Source organism: Chenopodium album, chromosome 3 (assembly GCF_948465745.1).
Source record: "Chenopodium album chromosome 3, dcCheAlbu1.1, whole genome shotgun sequence".
NCBI classification, from domain to species: domain Eukaryota; kingdom Viridiplantae; phylum Streptophyta; class Magnoliopsida; order Caryophyllales; family Amaranthaceae; genus Chenopodium; species Chenopodium album.
Genome location: NC_137836.1, coordinates 46,535,664 through 46,549,193, shown reverse-complemented (window position 1 = coordinate 46,549,193; position 13,530 = coordinate 46,535,664). Strand labels below are relative to the sequence as shown.

The window sequence follows — 13,530 nt, the reverse complement described above, 5'->3', positions numbered from 1 at the left end:
TTTTATTTAGTTAAATTATTTGGTGAATATTTGGTATTTTATTATTTAATTATTTATTTCAATAAATATTATTTACACAATTATTTTAATTCCTTAAAACTAGCAAAATATATTCCTAAATACTAAATAGGAGGGCCGAAAATATGATCTTAGGAAAGCACAAAATTTTCGGCCATCCCATGAAGATTTTGGGAAAATATTTTGGTAATTTGTATTTTTAATTATCTTCTTAAAATCTCCTATTTTCCATAATTCTAATTCTCCATCTTTTTTATATCCAATCATTATATTTTCTTGCCATTCATTCTTCTTAATTATTCCCCAATTAATTCCAATTTCCTCAATATTTTTCGTGACATACATACCTTCCATATTCAATTATACACAATCCCTTCAAATATCAAAACTTTCCTTAAATCTTTGCTCACTTCTCCAAGTAATCTCTTAAATCCTAATTACCATAATTCTTCCTACATTTTCCTACCATAATTCATGCTCATAATAGCCTATAAATACCCCTTCATACCTCTCACATTCTTCACACCAATTCTCTTCTTTTCTTCTCCTCAATTTTACACAATTTATTCCGTTCATCTTTGAAGACAATTTTCGGGCACTTTTGGTCAGTTTTGGGGTATTGAAGTTTCACAGAAAGTTGTTCCTCTCGAAAATTACTTGAGGTTAGGCCCAAGAATCACCAAATTCGGAGCTATATAGAAGGAGTTATAGCCTCTGAAAGTTTTGCCTATTATTTCCTGCGCAAATCCAATTCATTTCTTCTCCTTTTCTCTTATTCAATTATTATTATTATTATGAGAGATTAATATAAAATTATTATGAGTATTTTAATTATATAAAATCAGATTTTAATAATGTTCATGTTGAATTAATTTAAGAGGTTCATGTACATATAGTTGGGAGGGTTTAATTTAATTATTTGTGATTATTTGTTAACCTTATATTGATTAAGGTTATATTTATTTGTAGGGTGTTTTTGATCAAGCTACTTGAGAGTTCTTTTGAAGTGTTGTTGGTTAAGCGAAGATCAAGGTACGTTAGGTGGCTAGATACCTTGAAAATGATCGATTTGAATAACATGTTTGAACGATTTATGTTGCTTGAATTAAATTGAATTGAATTATGGTTTATGAATTAAAAGTATGTTTAAAGGATTGGTTTTAATAATTAAATTGGAGTATTGATTTTTATAACATGTTTTGATTAATTAATTTATTATTCTTGTTTAAAAAGGATTGATTTTGAAAGCAAGTTGGATTTATTGAAAAGGAGTTTGGATTGTTTTCATTAAAGGTTGAATTATTGGACTTAAAAGAGGATTTATTGAATCATTGATTTATTATTATGCTTTATAAGTATGTTGGTAATCCCACTATGCGGATTTGGTTTATTGATAAGGCCTTGAACTTTGCATGACCGGGTCTTTCCTCAAGAATAGCCTTGTAACATAAGGAGACTAGCTTGGGGGTGTGCACACTTGGGAGAGGAATTGGTTTTTTTAAAATAATTGGAATTGGTTTTAATGATTATTGATATTGGAATTATTGAGAATTGGTTTTACACCATGAAGTTGGTATTATTGGATTATTTATTGGAAACTCGTTTTAAAGCATGTTTGCGAATAAATTGAGTTCAATTATCTTGCACTTACCGTACTTAGCATATTTTCCTAACCCGTACTTCTTATTTGCTTTGGTTTGCCCTGTTTACCGTAATGGTACGCAGTGTTGCTTATTTTTAGGTTGGAGTCAATAAATGATGCATTGGAGTCCCCGGATTGGTTTTCACTAAATTAGGAATTTGGTATTGTATCTATTTTGAGTACTCATAACATTGGTTACTATTATGGTTATTATTAATAAAGAAGAGTATTTGAGTTTCCGCTGCAAAGTATTGTTAGTTTTACTAAGTTGAGTAGACTTGCTTAATCACGCGGCGGTAATACGCCTAAGTCTATCTCTACGGTATAATTATACTGATAATACTAGTATTTCCGTAGAGGGAGATTTGGGGGTGTTACAAAGTGGTATCAGATTTCAAGGTCCTAAAAAGATTAAAATTGGAATAGTAATTAAAATTGTGGGTAGACTTAAGAGGGCATATAGGATAGATAGAGTTTCGCATTTGTGTGTGAGTTAAAAGCCTTATTTTTACTTTAAATAAAAAAAAAAAAAAAAAACACAATTTTCTTATTTGTGGAAAGATGAAGGAGAAAATGATTCTTGAGTTTTCTACGTAGGCCTATAATGGGTACGACTCTTTGTCTAGGAAAGGCTCGCCTCAACGTTGTAGGTAACTTTCCTAGGAGCGAGATGCGGGCTCGACCGTCCTTTAATCTTGATTCAAGTACATATTTATTATTTTGGAAAATAAAAAGAATTGAAATTGTTTGAAACTTGAGTATGCGATTATGTGTGCATTAAAGTTGGTGTTAAAACACCTTAGAGTGTGGTCTAGAGGTCCGAATTTTTTAGTTATTACCCATGATTGGGTAATCTTGATTTATGTTTGGTTGAGTTATGAATTGCTTATTGCAAATGGATTTTGAATTGGAATGTTTGTATGATTTGACACTTAATTAATTGTTTTGCATGTATGTGTGAAACAGATGAAAATGATTGATGCAATGAGACACCAATATTTTGACATTCATTACTTGAAAGATAGTGGAGTCACAGTTAGTGATTTCATAACTGGAATTTGTACTTTGGCCTTGACCCTTTATGAGAATAATGGTAAGGAAGCCTTGACCCAACAACCTTGGATGGTTCTTCTAGCCTTGGCCCTTTTGCCTAGAATTGAGAAATACCAACCTCTTTTTGACAAATATGGGGATGTGATCAAGGAAGATGGAACAATGTGGAATGAGAAGCACCATCATGAAGGGAAGTGGTTAGTAACCATGTCTAGTTTTAAGAGGGACTTTCACTATGTGGAGCACAAGTATGAACCTAAGAAGAAATTTTTGAAAATTCCCACGATCCCAAAAGACCGCACCTTTGGACCTAATGACCAAATGTACTTCTTAAAAGCCCAAGTACCTTTTTCATACCAAAAGAAGCGACATGAGTATGTGGAATCTAGTGATGAGTCCGTACCACCTCTTGGTAGGAGCAAGCATTACCGTTCTCTTAGCCAATCTTTGAGCTCTGAATCTTCAAAACATTCTAGCCCAAAAGCCCAATTCCACATTGCTAATAGGCCCAGAACCTGTGCCCAAGTTTCCAAGGAGAAAGCCTCATGCTTAAAAGCCCAAAAACACATTGCTTCTTCAAGCCAACTTCATGTGAGCCCAACTAAAAGTCCAAGCTATAACCCTGGCCCGGACAACAACCAAAGTGAATCTAGGTCAAATTCGTTAGGTTGTACCCCAAGTTACAGTGGTTACAACCCTACCTTTATGACTGAACCAAGTGATAGGCGAGAGGATCCTGATTATGATCCAGTTGAAGATGGTTATGCTGAGAGTGTTGTTTGAATGATTAAATTATGACTATGTTATTGCTTTGAATAATTGTCTAGATGGAAAAAGTTGTACTCTTTATTAATTATTAATAATATGAAAGTTATTCTTATTTGAATTTTCTCTATGTTATTAAGTGAATTAAATGCTTGTATGAGTAGAACCTGTTTTGATTTCCAAGTGTAATAATCATACCCAGGAATTATGTCTCCAAGAATGAGGGAACATTTAAGGAGTAAGCGCACTGGTTCCAAAGTTGGAAAGGTCCTTAAGCAGTTGACCCAAATTACTGAGAACATCACGAAGGTGGTGAATAGGGAACACCAAAATCCTGAGCTTGATGCCTATAGTGAAGTCTTTAAGAGGGTAGCTGCAGCTAAACCACCTATTTACTTGGGAAAAGAGGACCCAGCCAGCCTTGAAAACTGGATTAGGGAGTTTGACAAGCTGTTTGATGCTATCAATTGCCCAAGTGAACTGAGGGTGAACAATGGGGTTTACTACTTGAGGGAGGAAGCTGACTTATGGTGGGACCAAAGAAAGGATGAGTTGTTGAAAAGACCAAACTTTGGGTGGGTTGAGTTTAAGGAAGCCTTGAGAGAGAAGTTTTACCCTTCCTACCTTAGAAAGCAGAAGTGTATGGAGTTTACCAACCTAAGAATGGGAAACATGTCAAATCAGTGAATACTACAACAAGTTCATTGAGTTGATGAGGTTTGCCCCGGAAATAGTCCCTACTGAAACCATTAAGGCTCAAAGATTTGAGCAAGGCCTAACCTTGACCCTCCAAGGGAAGCTAGGGGAGTGACTTTTGAGACCCTAGATGAAGTCTATTGCCGTGCACCCCATCTGTACGGAATTAAGGGGAAGGAGATGGAGCAGGTGGGAGAGAAAAGGAAGAACCCAGAATATTTTCACGGGGGTGAAAAGAGGCACAAGCCTAATGGAAATTACCAAGGGAATTCTGGAGATAGGAGGGATAACAAGGGGAACTTTGGGAAGGGGAATGGGGGACAGTCGTCAAACCATAAAGGGAATGGGAACCAAAGGGGCGAGAAGCCCAATAGGAAGTATTTCTGCAAGAGGTGTGAGAAAGACCACCCAGGGAAGGACTGCGAGGGAAACCCGGTAACTTGTTGTTACTGTTAGAAGTTGGGACACCGTGAGTATGAGTGTTTCAAGAAGGAAGCTGATGTTAAGTCTGGGAAGGTGAAAGGGTCTAGTGCACCTAGTAAACCACCTCAGTCTAGTGGACCTACAACCATGGCTGGAACCAGTAGCGGTGCGGGAGGTGCCCCAAAGGGTCGTGTGTGCGTGATGAATAGTCGGCAGGCTGAGTATGCTAATGACGTGGTAATTGGTGTTTTCTTTATAAGTTCTTCTCCTGTGAAAGTCTTGTTTGATTCAGGGGCGTCACATTCTTTTATTTCTAAGGAAGTAGTTGGGAGTCTCGGGTTAGAGAGTCCTGAGTCAGTTTCTCTAGATGTGTCCATTATGTCTGGGGAAGTTAGGAGTTGTTCGAGATTGTTTTTTAGTGTGCCTATTTCCATCTCTAGGGTTGAGTTTCTTGCTGATTTGATCGAGTTTGACTTAAATGACTTTGATGTGATTCTGGGTATGGATTGGTTGGGAAAGTATGAAGCAAAATTGATTATGCGGCTGAAAAGGTCACCTTGACTAGCCCAAGTAAGACCAAAGTGGTGTATAAAAAGGAAGGGAAAAGCTCGGGGTTGAGAATTGTGTCTGCAATGCAACTACAGAAGCTGGTTAAGAAGGGTTGTCCTTTGTTTTTGTGTAGTGTTCAAGAGGTTGAAAGTGAGGAAAAGAAAGGTAAAGAGGGTATTCCTATTGTAGAAGAGTTTCCAGATGTGTTTCCGGATGAGATTCCTTGTATGCCACCAGTGAGGGATGTTGAGTTCACTGTCGATCTAGTGCCTGGAACTGGACCATTTCTAAGGCTCCATATAGGATGGCTCCAGCTGAGTTGAGGGAGTTGAAGACCCAGTTGGATGATTTGTTGGAGAAAGGTTATATTAGGCCTAGTTCATCACCCTGGGGAGCTCTAGTATTGTTTATGAAGAAGAAAGATGGAAGTATGAGGTTGTGTATAGATTATCGAGAGTTGAACAAGGTGATAGTGAAAAATAAGTATCCATTACCAAGGATCGATGATTTGTTTGACCAGTTGAAAGGAGCAGGGGTATTCTCAAAGATAGATTTGAGATCGGGTTATCACCAATTGAGAATTGCGGAGCAAGTCAACAAGATATTGCAAAGAGTGCTTTCAGGACCCGTTATGGTCATTATAAGTTCACAGTTATGCCATTTGGTTAGACCAATGCACCTGCAGTGTTCATGGACTTGATGCATAGGATTTTCAGGCCATACTTAGACAAGCTTGTAGTGGTGTTTATTGACGATATTTTGATATATTCAAAGGATGAAGAAGAGCATAAGGAGCATTTGAGACAAGTGTTGTCATGTTTAAGAGAGCATCAGTTGTATGACAAGTTGTCTAAGTGTTAGTTTTGGTTGGAGAAAGTAGCATTTTTGGGCCATGTGGTTTCCAAGGACGAAGTTTCAGTGGACCCAAGCAAGATTCGAGCTGTGAGCGATTGGCCAACCCCAAAGAATGTGTTGGATGTAAGGAGTTTCTTGGGTTTAGCAGGCTATTACAGAAGGTTTGTGAAGGATTTTTCAAGGATCGCGAAATCCATGACAAGTTTGATGAAAAAGGAGCATAAGTTCTCATGGACCCAAGAGTGTGAGGAGGCATTTAAGATCTTGAAAGAAAGGTTGACCACAACACCTGTGCTGGCTTTGCCGGATGGGAGTGATCTATATGACGTGTATAGTGATGCATCGAGGTTGGGATTGGGATGTGTGTTGATGCAAAATCAAAGAGTGATTGTGTATGCCTCAAGGCAGTTGAAGGTTCACGAAGGGAATTACCCAACCCATGATTTGGAGTTAGCTGCAATAGTGTTTGCCTTGAAGATTTGGAGACATTACTTGTATGGGGTGACTTGTAGGATTTTCACGGATCATAAGAGTTTGAAGTACATTTTCACCCAGACGCACTTGAATGGGAGACAGAGACGATGGTTGAAGTATATGAGTGATTATACATTGGATATTCAATATCATGAAGGAAAGGCTAATGTGGTGGCAGATGCTTTGAGCAGAAAGTCAGAACATACGGTGAATGTGATGGTAGTCCCAGATCAGTTGTGTATGGAATTTCAGAAGTTGAACTTGGAGGTGATGGAACATGGTGGAGTGGCAAGGATGTTGAATGCCTTGGTGGTTCAACCATCCATTTATGATGAGATAAGGGATAGCCAATCGGAAGATGAGAAGTTGAAAGCAATCAAGAAGAAGATTGATGAAGGCAAGTGTTGGATTTCACCATTGGTGATGAGGGAAGTATTCGTTTTAAGGGAAGATGGTGTATACCGCAGAATCGTGGTGATTTGAAGCAAAGATTGATGGTAGAAGCCCATAATTCTCCCTATTCAATGCATCCTGGAGGGGATAAGTTGTACAAGGACATGAAGAAGACATTTTGGTGGCCCAATATGAAGAGAGAAGTGGCTGAATTTGTGGCTAAGTGTTTGACATGCCAGAAGGTGAAGATTGAGCATCGCAGGCCTCAAGGAAACGTCCAATCCTTGGAGGTGCCCAAGTGGAAATGGGATTCGATTTCTATGAATTTTGTGGGAGCTTTGCCAAAGACCAAGGCAGGAAATGACACTATTTGGGTGATAGTGGACAGGTTGACGAAGTTAGCAGCGTTCATACCCATGAGAAGTACTTGGACCATGGATCAGTTGGGAAGAGCTTATGTGAAGTTTGTGGTGAAGTACCATGGGGTACCCACGGATATCATTTCGGATAGAGATTCAAGGTTTTTGTCTAACATTTGGCAAAGTTTGCAAAAGGCAATGGGAACTAAGTTGTTAATGAGCACAACATTTCATCCTGCGACAGATGGTAAGACAGAAAGAACGATTCAGACGTTAGAGGACATGTTAAGAGCTTGTGTGATGGATTATCAAGGGTATTGGGAAGACCACTTGGATTTGATAGAGTTCTCTTATAACAACAGTTACCATGCAAGCATTGGGATGGCACCGTTTGAAGCTTTGTATGGTCGAAAGTGTGGAAGCCCAATATGTTGGAATGATATAAGTGAAACTATGGTACTTGGATCAGAAATGATTGAGGATATGGTGAAGCAGGTCAAGTTGATCCAAGAAAAGATTAAAGCAGCCCAAGATCGACAGAAAAGTTATGCTGATTTGAAAAGGAGGGAAGAGGAATATGAAGTAGGAGAGAAAGTTTTGTTGAAGATTTCACCCATGAAAGGTGTGATGAGGTTAAGGAAGAAAGGGAAATTAAGCCCAAAGTACATAGGGCCTTATGAGATTATTCAGAAAGTGGGAAAAGTGGCTTATAAGTTGGATTAGCCTAACGAGCTTGAAAGGGTTCACAATGTGTTCCATGTGAGCCAAATCCGAAAGTATATTCCTGATATGACACCTGTGTTACAACCAGAAACCATTGAGATGGATGAGAATTTGACTTATGAGGAAAGACCAGTAAAGATACTTGACTCTAAGGTCAGGAGCACAAGGAACAAGGATGTGAGCATTGTGAAAGTATTGTGGTCAAATTAGAAAACTGAAGAGGCTACATGGGAAGCTGAGGCTGATATGAGGAAACGTTACCCAGAACTGTTTGCCTAAGGTTAGTGGTCGAATTACGGGGGCGTAACTCCTTTTAAGGGGGGTAGAGGGCGATAGAGTTTCGCGTGTCTACTTTTCGAGTCATTTTTGAGTGATTTCGAGTCTTATTTGAGTTGAGTTGGAGTCTTGAGTCAAGTTAGGATATGCATGAACCAATAATTTCAAAATGATTTTCGTTTCTTTTGGCAAAGTTTCGGGACGAAACTTATTTTATGGGGGGTAGACTGTAATACCCCGTATTTTCATACATATTTTACTAATTAATTATTATTTTCTAAAAAGGGTATTTTAGTAATTTAAAATACTATTTAAATCTTGGAGCCAAAATGATATTTGAATTTTGGCGCCAAAAGTATTTTGAAAACTAATCATTATTTTGGATAAGATTTATTATCCATTTATCCTATTTTAAAAACCGGATTATTTATATATTTTGATATTTTAATTAAGGCAAAAGTTGTATTTTATTATTATTTTAATAGGTCCGAAAATTCCAATTAATTAGCTAATAATTTTGGATTTTCCTATGTAAAAATCTGATTTTTATTTAGTTAAATTATTTGGTGAATATTTGGTATTTTATTATTTAATTATTTATTTCAATAAATATTATTTACATAATATTTTTAATTCCTTAAAACTAGAAAAATATATTCCTAAATACTAAATAGGAGGGTCGAAAATATGAGCTTAGGAAAGCTCAAAAATTTCGGACATCCCATGAAGATTTTGGGAAAATATTTTGGTAATTTGTATTTTTAATTATCTTCTTAAAATCTCCTATTTTCCATAATTCTAATTCTCCGTCTTTTTGATATCCAATCATTATATTTTCTTGCCATTCATTATTATTAATTATTCCCCAAGTAATTCCAATTTCCTTAATATTTTTCATGACATACATACCTTCCATATTCAATTATACACAATCCCTTCAAATATCAAAACTTTCCTTAAATCTTTGCTCACTTCTCCAAGTAATCTCTTAAACCCTAATTACCATAATTCTTCCTACATTTTCCTACCATAATTCATGCTCATACTAGCCTATAAATACCCCTTCATACCTCTCACATTCTTCACACCAATTCTCTTCTTTTCTTCTCCTCAATTTTACACAAATCATTCTGTTCATCTTTGAAGACAATTTTCGGGCACTTCTGGTCAGTTTTGGGGTATTGACGTTTCACAGAAAGTTGTTCCTCTCGAAAACTCCTTGAGGTTAGGCCCAAGAATCACCCAATTCGGAGCTATATTTGTTAACCTTATATTGATTAAGGTTATATTTATTTGAAGGGTGTTTTTGATCAAGCTACTTGAGAATTCTTTTGAAGTGTTGTTGGCTAAGCGAAGATCAAGGTACGTTAGGTGGCTAGATACCTTGAAAGTGATCGATTTGAATAACATGTTTGAACGATTTATGTTGCTTGAATTAAATTGAATTGAATTATGGTTTATGAATTAAAAGTATGTTTAAAGGATTGGTTTTAATAATTAAATTGGAATATTGATTTTTATAACATGTTTTGATTGATTAATTTATTATTCATGTATAAAAAGGATTGATTTTGAAAGCAAGTTGGATTTATTGAAAAGGAGTTTGGATTGTTTTCATTAAAGGTTGAATTATTGGACTTAAAAGAGGATTTATTGAATCATTGATTTATTATTATGCATTATAAGCATGTTGGTAATCCCACTATGCGGATTTGGTTTATTGATAAGGCCTTGGACTTTGCATGACCGGGTCTTTCCTCAAGAATAGCCTTGTAACATAAGGAGACTAGCTTGGGGGTGTGCACACTTGGGAGAGGAATTGGTTTTAATATGAGAAATTGGTTTTTTTTAAATAATTGGAATTGGTTTTATTGTTTATTGATATTGGAATTATTGAGAATTGGTTTTACACCATGAGTTTGGTATTATTGGATTATTTATTGGAAACTGGTTTTAAAGCATGTTTGCGAATAAATTGAGTTTAATTATCTTGCACTTACTGTACTTAGCATATTTTGCTAACCCGTACATCTTATATGCTTTGGTTCGCCCTGTTTACCTTAATGGTGAGCAGTGTTGCTTATTTTCAGGTTGGAGTCAATAAATGATGAATTGGAGTCCCCGGATTGGTTTTCACTAAATTAGGAATTTGGTCTTGTATCTATTTTGAGTACTCGTAACATTGGTTACTATTATGTTTATTATTAATAAAGAAGAGTATTTGAGTTTCCGCTGCAAAGTATTGTTAGTTTTAGTAAGTTGAGTAGCCTTGCGTAATCACGCGGCGGTAATACGCCTAAGTCTATCTCTACGGTATAAATATACTGATAATACTAGTATTTTCGTAGAGGGAAATTTGGGGTGCTACATTTCCGGTGGGGGTTAGGAGTATTGGGTGCTGGGGTTTAGGTATAGGATTGAACCCATAACCACAAAAGTACAAAACCAAAATTTGACACTTTGACCACTAGACTACCTATATTTTGGTTCAGCTGATGGTTAAGGTCAATGGTTAAGGTGGGGAAGGGGACGGGGCTAGGTGGGGGATTTCATTTTCTTTTTTAGTTTTTCTTTTTTGGACCAAACACACGATGTGATAAGTGTCACATAATTTGTGATAACAGATCATTGACTTTTTTTGACTAGTTGGGGATTGAATAAAGTAAACACCCGCCAAAGTTTGGATTATTTCTAAATAATTCAAAATTGAGATTATTAAAAGAAAATGAGCCAAAGTTGGAATTATTAATATGAATTTTTCCAAAATAATATCACTTCAAGATCCTTAATAGCATAATATCTTAAAATACTAAACAGAACAAGATATGATATTAACAATGATATATATATACACTTATGTTTATTTTTTATTTTTTTAATCTCTAATATTATTAGGTATAGGATTGAACCCATAACCACAAAAGTACAAAACCAAAATTTGACACTTTGACCACTAGACTACCTATATTTTGGTTCAGCTGATGGTTAAGGTCAATGAATATATTTTATACATTAGCATGCCCCCTCACATGAGAGCTTGTTGAGTTTGAAGTGTGGATACAACATAGGTCCTTTCCATACCATGCGCGAAATATTCCACTTTGAAATGAGGATAGATATGATTCGAACTCATAACCTTTGTGTCACGTTGACTCTGATATGATGTTAAAGGACCCACTCAGTCAAAGGCTTAAGGTGATGGTTAATGTCCTGAAATATATATTTCATACTTTATCATTAATAAACAGTACTGAAGCTTTTTATTAGTGAAAACAGATAAAAAACACCTTTAAAAATGAACAAGGAGGGTTTGTGTCCCTTTCTCGCAATTGCAACGAATTACTACAGTAGATATCAAATTAGGTAGATAATCTTCATTTAATATGAAAAATAAAATATGGGTTAAATTTTAAATTACCATTTAAAAATATATCCATTTTCAAAATAACCACCCGTTATATTTTTACTTTTATTTTACCACTCCTTAAATTAAAAAAAAAGAAAAAAAAAAAAAAAAAAAAAAAAAAAAAAAACTAATCAGATTACAACTCATTTCCAAATTCCGGTGGTAACAGGAAGAAGATGGTTAGTAATAGTGGCAATTCAGATAGCAAGCTCTTGGTTTTTTTAGTTGTTTTCTTTTGGTTTTAGGTTGTCTTGTACTTAATAAACTAGTTTAAAGAGGAGGTGGAGTGAAGACATGGTTGATTGTAATGTTTAGACATAGCCATTACTAGCCATTGGGTAGGTCCACATACCAGATTCCACTTGAATTTTGAAATAGGTGGTAATCTGAGTAACATTTTTTTTTTAATTTAAGGGTTGTAAAATAAAATAAAATAAAAAATTAAACGGGTGTTTATTTTAAAAATGGATACATTTTTTGGTGGTAATTTAAAAAAATTTCTAAAATATGTGATTGGTAAAAAAAATGTATTGATCAAAATGATGATCTTAACATGTGGGTATTTCCGTATGTACAAAGTCAAGTCAATGCTGTCAGCTCCAATCATGTTCGGTGAAGCGAGTTATTGGATGAATGTCAAACTGTCAATGCCTTAAATTTTGGTTATTGAAGGTCCGTGTAATATATTTTAAAGGAAAAAGCTAATGAACTCTCTGGGAGCGTTGGATAATCTAACTAAAAGTAGAAAGATTAAATAAAAAATTAACAAGTAATTACACCGATCGAAGCGTAATTTTGTCATGCTTTCTCAAATTAATCCTACTTTAGGTAATATTTTAAATACTTATCCAACGCCCCGGAGGCGTTCGTTAGCAAGACCTTTTTCAAATTATGTACTTCGAGCTCAGTTTAGCTCCCCTCAATTCATAAGATTTAATTTGACTATGTCTGAAATTAATTTGTATTATCTAATCTAATTTTACAGAGTTAATATATGAAATATTCTTATATTTAAGTTTAATTTCTATTAATAATATCTTATAAAGCGCCGCTTTTTTCTTTTTCTCTCTTCTCTTTCCTCTCTCTTCTAGGGTTTAAGTTTTCTTGGCCGTTTAGGCCAGAATTAGTCTAATTTCTTTGAAAATTAAACTATTTTCGACCCCTTTTTCTTTAGTTTAATTTTGTTTTTTTGTTTTTTTTTTACATTTTGGTTTGTTTGTTTTGTTTTGTTCTCTCCATATGTGAGAGTCTGTCCCAATTTTCAAGGTTTTTCCCCATTTTCTAGGATTATGATTCTCATCCATGGATGAGAATTTTATTTTTAGGGTTCTTATAATAATTTGGAACGTGATTTGGATTCCTATAAGTCTGGGATTTGTCATCAAATGGTCGATCAAACACATCAGCACGGATTGCAAAGGTCTCAACTTGGAAAGATGCAACTACATTGAAAATCATTGCTCGCGTCAAGCTTGAAGCGGTGGAGTACGAGCTATGCCAAATGTACAAATTAGTTATGATTTTGATTGTAAAAGTTATGATACTTTCTCTATATCTTTGGTTTACAGATCTTTATTATTGTAGATGTCGTATAACTATTATTTAATGATATTATTACTTCCCCTTCAAATAAAAAAGTTTAATTTCTATTTATACAATAATTTATAATTTTCTGCTTACTACGGTAAATAGCTTGCATATAAACAGAAAATCTTGCGTGAACTTGGTCCACAATAATATTATTGTGGACTTCAGGTTTATATAAACGTAACTGACGTTATATTGAACATATATAATAACCCTTAATTTAATATAGTAACCTTATTTTCAACATAGTAATCTTACTTAAAAATTGTGTGGCCTTTAATTTTATTATCAAATTAAAGTACGATGTTTTG

General features: G+C 35.2%; 1 long non-coding RNA gene across 1 annotated transcript; it reads left to right on the top strand.

Annotated features, from left to right (window-relative positions):
• The first annotated feature begins 554 nt into the window (after positions 1 to 554).
• Positions 555 to 3,547, top strand: LOC145613775 (uncharacterized). Its single transcript, XR_014107013.1, has 3 exons — positions 555 to 680; positions 988 to 1,050; positions 2,627 to 3,547. It is a non-coding gene; the product is annotated as an uncharacterized LOC145613775 (long non-coding RNA).
• The last annotated feature ends 9,983 nt before the right edge of the window (positions 3,548 to 13,530 follow it).